Source organism: Pteronotus mesoamericanus, unplaced genomic scaffold (assembly GCF_021234165.1).
Source record: "Pteronotus mesoamericanus isolate MK-2021 breed Mesoamerican mustached bat unplaced genomic scaffold, CSHL_Meso_final scaffold_232, whole genome shotgun sequence".
NCBI classification, from domain to species: Eukaryota; Metazoa; Chordata; class Mammalia; order Chiroptera; family Mormoopidae; genus Pteronotus; species Pteronotus mesoamericanus.
The window spans coordinates 10,021,367-10,030,189 of NW_026555311.1; the positions used below are offsets into that span (position 1 = coordinate 10,021,367).

General features: G+C 34.9%; 1 pseudogene; it reads left to right on the forward strand.

Annotated features, from left to right (window-relative positions):
* The first annotated feature begins 7,983 nt into the window (after window positions 1–7,983).
* Window positions 7,984–8,469, forward strand: LOC129085238 (D-aminoacyl-tRNA deacylase 2-like; annotated as a pseudogene).
* The last annotated feature ends 354 nt before the right edge of the window (window positions 8,470–8,823 follow it).

The following is an 8,823-nucleotide window of genomic DNA, read 5'->3' on the forward strand; positions in this document are numbered from 1 at the left end:
GGGTCCTCTTTCTTCTTTTCTTTATGAGTCTGGTTAAAGGTTCATCATTGTTCATCATTTTTTTTATCTTTCAAAAGAACCAACTTTTGGATTCATTGATACTTTGAATAGTTTTATTTATTTTTTGTCATTTATTTCCATTCTGACCTTCATTATTTCTTTTCTTCTACTCTTTTGGGGCTTTGTTTGTTGTCATTTTTCTAGGCCTTTTAAAAAAGGATTAGATTATTTATCAGAGATATTTCTGTCTTCTTAAGGTATGTCTGTAATGCTCCAAACTTCCCTCTCAGGACAGCTTTCACTTTGTCCCAGAGATTTAAGTTGTTGTGTGTTCATTTCCAAGTGTTTCCAGGTACTTTTTAATTTATTTTTTACCTCATTGATGACCCACTCATTATTTAATAACATGTATTTGAATAATTTTGAGGGTTTTTTTTTTACCAGGGTAGATTTCTAGTTTCACACTGTTGTGATCTGGAAAAATACTTGATATGATTTCAATTTTCTTGCATTTGTTAAGACTTATTTTGTTTCCTACATGTGGTCTGTCTCTGAGAATGATCCATGTGCACTTGAGAAGAATGTGCACTCAGATACTTTGGGAAGAAGTATTCTTTAAATATAAATTAAATCTAATAGATCTGGTGTGTCATTTAGGGTCACTGTTCCCTTGTTGATTTTTTTGTCTGGATGATCTACCCAATAGTAACAGTAGGGTGTTGAAATCCCCTACAATAACTGCATTGCTATCAATCTCTTCTCTGAAGCCCACCAAGGTTTTCTTTATATATTTTGGTGCCCTTATATTGGGTGCATATATGTTTACAATGGTTATACCCCATTGTTGGATACATCTTTATAGTATTATGTAGTGGTCTTGTTTGTCTGCTTTTATGGCCTTTGTTTTGAAGTCTATTTTGTCAGATATAAGTATTGCTAACACAACTTTTTTTTGTCTCCATTTGCATGGAATGTTTTTCCAGCCCTTCACTTTTAGCCTGTGTAAATCTTTTGTTCTATGGTGGGTCTCTTTTAGGCACCATATATATGGGTAATGTTTTTTTACCCATTCAGCTATCTCATATCTTATAATTGGAGCATTTAATCCATTTACACTTAAGGTTATTATTAATAGGTACTTGTTCATTGACATTTTATACATTTATACCTATGATTCTCCTTCTCTATTACTTCATCTTTTTTAAAGATTTTATATATTTATTTTTAGAGAAAGAGAGGGAGAAAAAGGGAGGGAAACATCGATGTGTGTTTGCCTCTTGTGTTCCCTGCACTGGGGACCTGGTCTGTGACCCAGGGCCTAGCTGAGAATTGAACCAGTGACCCTTTGGTTTGCAGGCTGGTGCTCAAGCCACTGAGCCACACCAGCCAGAGCCTTATCACTTGATCTTTTTAAAGCAGTTCCTTTAACATCTGTTATAGTACAGGTTTGGTGTTAATGAACTTTTAATTCCTTTTTTGGTCTGAGAACTGGTTTTCTATCCCTTGCTCATTTTCTTCTCCTTCTTGTATCTCTATGATGTGGATATTGTTACATTTCACGTTGTCCCATCCTTTTTCTGTTTAAGACTTTCTTCTTTTTGTTACTCTGATTGGGTGTTTTGGTTTTTTTTTCCTACCTTATCTTTCAAATAGGCTGATTCAATCCTTGCTTCATTTCAGATATAGCATTCTTTATTTCGGATATTTCATTCTTCATTTCTAGCTGGTTCTTATTCAATGTTTCTATATTCTTTTTCATGCTGATATAGTTTTTACTAAGTTCCTTATAATTCTCACTAAGTTTCTTGAGCATCTTTACATCCATTACTTTGAACTATTTGTCTGATATATTGCTTACCTCAATATAATTAGCTCTTTGGGGGGGGGTTCTTTCTTTTCGTTTATTTGGTTGTTGTTTCTTTGTTTACTCGTTTTAGGTGCCTCTTTTGGTTTGTTTCTATGTGTTAGGTAGATCTGGGTTGACTCCTTGTCTTCATGGGGTGGCCTTATGCAATAGGAGTCCTTTGGGACCCCGTGGTGTACCTAACTTCATCTCCTGAGATGGACACTTTAAAAGTACTCCTTGTCTGGTTTATGAGGGCTCTCCTGCTGTATTTGCATCTTGATTTTTGTTGGCCCATTCATTGGTGGGTTCTTTTTTCTGTCTTTCTGACTGAGTGGCTCAGCCACCACTATGTCTTGTATGCTGCCATAGCAGTGCTGAAAGAATAAAGCAAAGCAACACAGAAAACTAAATACACACTCAAGCAAAAAAAAAAAAGCAATTATAACAGAACAAAGAATAATAAAAGTGGAAATATAAGTAAAATATTATAAGAAAAACAAGAATACAATACGACCAAAGGAAAGCAAAATTATTATGAGAAGACAGAGGGGGAGAAACAATAAGAATAAGAAACAGAAACAGGGGATGACCACAAAAGAACAAAGAAAGGAAAAAATAAAATTTAAAAATATAAGAAAATTAAGGGAGAAAGTATAATGGAGTAAGAAAAGGGAAGAGTACAATATGAGATATCAGAGAAAAAACAGAGAAATATAAGAAAAAATTGCCCTGGCTGGTGTGGTTCAGTGGACAGAGAGTGGCCTGCAAACCCAAGTGTCACTGGTTCAGTTCCCAGTCAGGGCACATGTCTGGGTTGCAGGCTGGGTACCCAGTGCGGAATGCGCATGAGAAGCAACCACACAGTGATGTTTCTCTCCCTCTCTTTCTCCCTCCCTTCCCTTCTCTGTGAAAATAAATAAAATATTTTTTTAAATTGAAGAAAAATAGAAAAAATGACATAAAGTTATGCAAAGGAAATGAAAATTATGAAAAAGAACAAAGTGGAATTATTCTCAGCGGAGTTTAGTGCTTGCCTACTGGGTTCTCCCTCTGGTTACAACTCTGATGTTGCCTGAAGCTGATGTAAGCCAATGTCAGATACTGTCCAGTCTAGCTCTAGGCAGCTTGTTCAAAGCTACAAATGATCCAGTTTGTGGCTGTCTCCTTCAGGCTTGGCTGCATCTGGGATGGGCCTCACTGCTCTGTAAATCTGGTTTTTTATCAGCCCAGGGCCCAGGGACGTGTCAACTAATGACCAAAGGCATTGCTGGAATCACCTCCACCTGCTTCTGCCTGCAGTCCTGCCATTAATCTTAGTCTAGTCGCTGGCCCATCTGTTTCTGAGAGGGCTTCAAGTGGAATCAAAAGACTATGACTCTTGGATCTCTGTGGGAGATGCCATTCAAACTTCAGGGAAGATGGTGGGTGTTTTTCTTCATGTCTGTACCACATGTCTGAGTCTGTCCCAGATTATGTCCCTGAATTTAGCAGGGTGAAGCCACTGGTAGGATAGTGGGTGTGGCCTTCAGAGCCCCGAGTTTGGGTCTGCCAGAGACTTGGAGGGCTTTCCTAAGCTCTACCATGAGGAGGAAGCAACACACTTGTTCCCGGGAAAGTGTATGGACTGACTGTGCCCTAAAGTCAGTCTCTGATACCCTCGAGTCTGCCTATTTTGCTGTCTCCTTGCAGGACTAAGACTCAGGTTGGGGGAAGGTGAGAAAGAAAGAAAAAAATAAAAATTAAAAATTAAAAATTATTTTAAAAAGAGGATGCAGGGTAGACAAGCAGAAATCCAGAGGCTAGGGTGTCTGGAATTAAGTCTACCTTAAGGAATATTTTAAATAAAATGTAAAATGTTGTAAGCTTTAAAAAGTAAAACGTTGAACATATTGAAATTAAGAAATTGTATTTACCGAATAGCATAATTTGACAAGATAACAAACTGAAAACTGGAGAAAGTATTTGTAATATAGCTGAGGAGAGTAATTTTAGAAAGTATATAAAATTCTTATAAATCAATAAAAATATAAACAATTCAGTAAAATGGGCAAAGTTTATAAATAAGTAATATTTATAAAACTTCAATGCTAGAGATAGGAAGACATGTTCATTCCCTTTAGTAATCAGAAAATTACTTGTTAACACTATAATCACCTACCATGTTATAGCTACTAGAATGACAAAAATTATAATTGATAGTGTAAGTGTGGTCAGAATATGGATTAATGAGAAACTTCTTATGCTGCCAGCAGGGGTGTAAGTTAGGACAATTAAAAAACAAAAAACAAAAACTTGGCATTATCTTTTAAGTATGAACATTCTTATTTCTTATGACTCAGTAATTCCACTTCTAGATCTATGAGAGAACTTTTGCACGTGTGTACCCCAAGACATTTACTTATAGCAATATTCCTCTTAGTAGTAAAAAACCTAAGACAACCCAAGCATCTATCAGCAGGAGACTTATAAGTAAAATATTAAATAATCACACAATCAGATGTTAGATTATAGTGAAAACAAATACACTTGATATATCATCAAATTATGTTTTATAAAGCAAAGAAATGGTAAATACAAATTTCAGGCAAGTGTTACCTATGTTGGAAAGGTAGAAAAGAGGGATCGAGGAGAGAGATACTTACTGAGGTAAGACTACTGATGATGCTTTATTTCCTAACTGGATTGGGGGCTTATAGGTGTCTTTTTTGTTATGCTTTATCACCGACATTAATATGTGTCAAATGTCACATAATTAAAGTTGTTTTAGAGTATTCATCAAAACTGCACACAAGAATAAGACTGAAATAATATGAAATAGAATATAATTTATCTATGATATACACACAACACAAACTGTTATATGTTCCTTCTGAATTTGCAATAAAAGTAACTGCCTTTCTGTATGGTTTTGTGAAAGAAATTTCATCCACAAGTACCAATAATACAGTTTTAAATTTTTATTGAGGTAATAACACAACTTATTACTACCTTGAATGTTTTCTTCTGAGATGTACATCCTGGTAATTAGTACTATCAAATCAATAAGAAAGCTTAACTTGAGAGAATGAAAGAGAAGAATCTTTGTAATAGTGTGAAAATGGAATGTGATTTTTCAGGAGTGCCATAACTAAGAGTATTAGAAGAGCAGAGTGAATGAGGGCTTTCCAAATTGCATGTTGTGGCCTCTCAAATATTGTAATTATTTCCTGTGAAAATGGCTGGAAGCAACTTAATTCTAATTTAACTGGAAAAAAAGAAAATAATAAATGTTGTTTTATTCCAGTGATGCTAACATATTTTCATGAAAGGAAAAATGTGAACAATACTTAGATTTAACCATTGTAAAAAGATCAGGCAACACAGACTTCTAAGTATTTTTTAACTTCCTTATTTTTCATTTATAGACTCATGCAGTTTTTAGGAATAAATTCATTTCAAAGTATTACAATTCATTTGTTCTACAAGTGCTTAGTTCAACCTCTATTGATATTGTGATTTGGATTATGTAAGTTTGCTGCTTAAAAAAATGTCCTGGCCTTTTTGTCTGAATATGGCCGCGTTCAGCTTCATGATACTCTGAATCACTATCCCTGATTTATAATTTAGCGATTCTTCTTCATCATTTAATAAGAAGCATGATTTATCTGATCTCAGGGATGAGTACATTTTCTAAACATAAAATCTAAGAAAAATGCAATAATGGATAAGACAATAGATTTTACTGCATAAAAATTTAAGGAGGAGGAGAGAAAAAGATAATCAACAGTTTCTGATTTTTAGCACCTATAAAGTGATGTAAAAATTCACTGAATGAAAACTTGATGAAACTAGGTGTAAACATATTTTAGAGGGAAGTATTTACTTCAGTTTGAGTGTGAAGTATTTCAGAAACAAACCAGAAGATGCCACCTCATACTCAAAACTGAACTCCAAGCTGAAGCTAAAACTTTTGGAGGCAAATAGATAGTTGAAGCTCTAGATGTGGAAGAGTTTTCCCAGGGAAAAGTTAAAACTGAGAAGAGATCTAAAGAAACTGTGATGAGCACAAATGGATTTTTTAAAATGTTTTATTCAGGCATACTATTATAATAGTTTCAATGGTATAATAAAATGATTCAATATTTATAGTTTTAAAGGCTGGTTTCTTAGTCCCACACACACTGATCGTTTGATTTAGTAGGTCCACCTGAAACACAAAAGCTAGTGTTTTATCAGGCAGATATTCTCTGGACCATAACCTTAGGAGATGGTAAATGACCAGGAAAAACCAGTTTTGTTTCTTTGTGTTTCAATTGTTTGTATACATATGTCATGTCTCACCTTATTTTTAAAATAGTTCCATACATTTTTTATTATATAAATGAAGGAGTCATGAAGGAAGATAACACACAAAAGGGTTTCAAGTATTTTCAACTATAAAAGAATGTACTATGTAAAAGAAAATTGACCTAACTATATCCATAAAAATATCTAGTTTTAGTTTAGCATAACTTCAACTGCAAAAAAACAATACTTTAAAACATATACATTTTATAAATAAATATTATTTTTTGAGTAATGAGAGTATCTTTGAATATGTGTTTTGCAAATATTCTGTGTTTTACAAATTGAAGTACAATTTTACAAATTGGGGCAACCATACATTGAGCAAGTCTATTAGCACATTTTTAACAGCATTTTGTTACTTTATGTCTGTGTGTCATATTTTGATAATTCTCACAATATTTCAAACATTTTCATTATTATATTTGCTATCGTGCTGTGTGATCAGTGATCTTTGATGTTAATCTTTGATGTAATTGTTATGGACACTATGAATGGTGCCCATATAAGATGGCGAACAGTTGATAAACGTTGATAAGTGTGTACTCCACTGACTGGCCATTCTTTCTCTCTCCAGGCATCCCTGTTCCTTGAAACACAACACTATTGTAATTAGGCCAATTAGTAACCGTACAGTGTCCTGTAAGTGTTCAAACAAAACAGTTGTGGATCTCTCACTTTAAACCAAAAGCTAGATATCATTAAGCTTAGTGAAGTAGCTGAGATAAGCCAAAATCTAGGCCTCTTAGACCAAATAGTTAGGTTTGAATGCAAAGAAAAAGTTCTTGTATGAAATTAAAAGTGCTACTCCAGTGAACATATGAATAGTAAGAAAGTAAAACAGACTTATTGCTGATAGGGAAAGACTTTTAGTGCTCTGGACAGAATGTCAAACCAGCCACAACATTCTCTTAAGCCAAAACCTAATCAAGAAGAAGGCTCTAGCTCTCTTCAATCTCTTCAATTTTAAGAATAGTGAGGAAGCTGTAGAAGTAAATTTGAAGTCAGCAAAGCTTGGTTTATAAGCTATAAAGAAAGAAATTCTCCCTGTAACATAACAGTGCAATATGAAAGAGCAAGTGCTTATATAGAAGTTACAGCAATTTATCCAGACGATCTCGCTGAGATAATAAATGCAGGTTGCTACAATGAACAACAGATTTTTAGTGTAGGTGCAACATCTTTCTATTAGAAGAAAATTCCATCTAGGACTTTCATAGCGAAAGAGGAGAAGTTAATACTTGGCTTCAAAGCTTTAAAGGACAGACTGACTCTTTTGTTAGGGGCTGATGTAGCTAGTGACATTGAGGTAAAGCCAACCCTCATTTACCATTCTGAAAATTCTAGAACCCTTAAGAATTCTGCTAAAGCTACTCTGCCTGTGCTCTATAAATGGGACAACAAAGTCTGGGTGACAGCACATTTGTTTGTAACATGGTTTTCTGGGTACTTTAAGACCATGGTTGAGACCTCTTGATCAGGGAAAAAAGGTTTCTTTCCAAATATTACTGCTCATTGACAATGCACCTGGTTACCCAAGAGCTGTACTGGAGAATCACAGTGAGAATGATGATGTTTTCATGCCTGAAAACACATCTATTCTAAAGCCCATATATCTAGGAATAATTATGAATTTCAAGTTTTATTATTTAAGAAACACATTTCATAAGGCTACAGTTGTCATAGATATTGATTTCTCTGATGGATTTGGACAAAGTAAATTGAAGACTGTCTGGAAAGGATTATCATTTTAGATGCCACTAAGAACATTCTTGATGGTCTGAACCCTTCAGATGGCCATGTGGACTCAAGCCATGGCTGAGAGTAGCCGGACTCCTCAGAACCAGACACTCCCGATGCAGTGCCTGCACACCTGGCCGCAAGTATGCAGCCAAAGGGACCTCTGCAGCCCAGTGGGTGGAGGTTCAGAGACGATTAGTAATCTACAAGTGCTTTTTCAAGGGAGCTGATAAATGTGTTTCCCAAAATAATTACTACGCTGTTAAATGTGAAAGACAATGAAACAGAAAATGGCAAACACATCTCTATACTGGCTCATTGACAGCGTTCTTATCATCCCTCAAGCCACTCTATGAGAGAAAGTAAAAGGAAGAAACATGCCATATCACTCTAACTCTGGAAGAGAAGAAGAATTAGACTTTTATCTGGAAATTGTGACTTTATGTCAAAAGAAATTAGCTGGTAACAGCAAGTGCGCTGAAGCAGGGGTTGTGGCAGAAGACAGTACTTGTGGGAACAGGTAGGTGCTAAAGCTGGATAACAATAGACTGTACACCTAATTAAGTTTTGAATATTAAAACAGGGTTTTTTTTTGGCATAAAATGATCTGGGCTATAATTAGAATTTATTCTCGAATACACTATTCTGCAGCATTTTTAGACAAGAAAATCCTGGACTCCATCCATAACAGCAACATTCTAATTAGATGACCTTGCCAGTCACCTAATTTCTGGACCTTAGTCACCTTTCATTCTGCTTTTACTTAACAAAACATCTCAAAATTTTGAAAAATTCTTTCCATCCACTTTATGGTTTCTGTGGAAATGTTCTTAGAGAGCTGTATTTTAGTATTTTGTAATGACGATTTTGTACAATCAAGAAAAATATATTTCTTATACCCTCAAATGTATGCT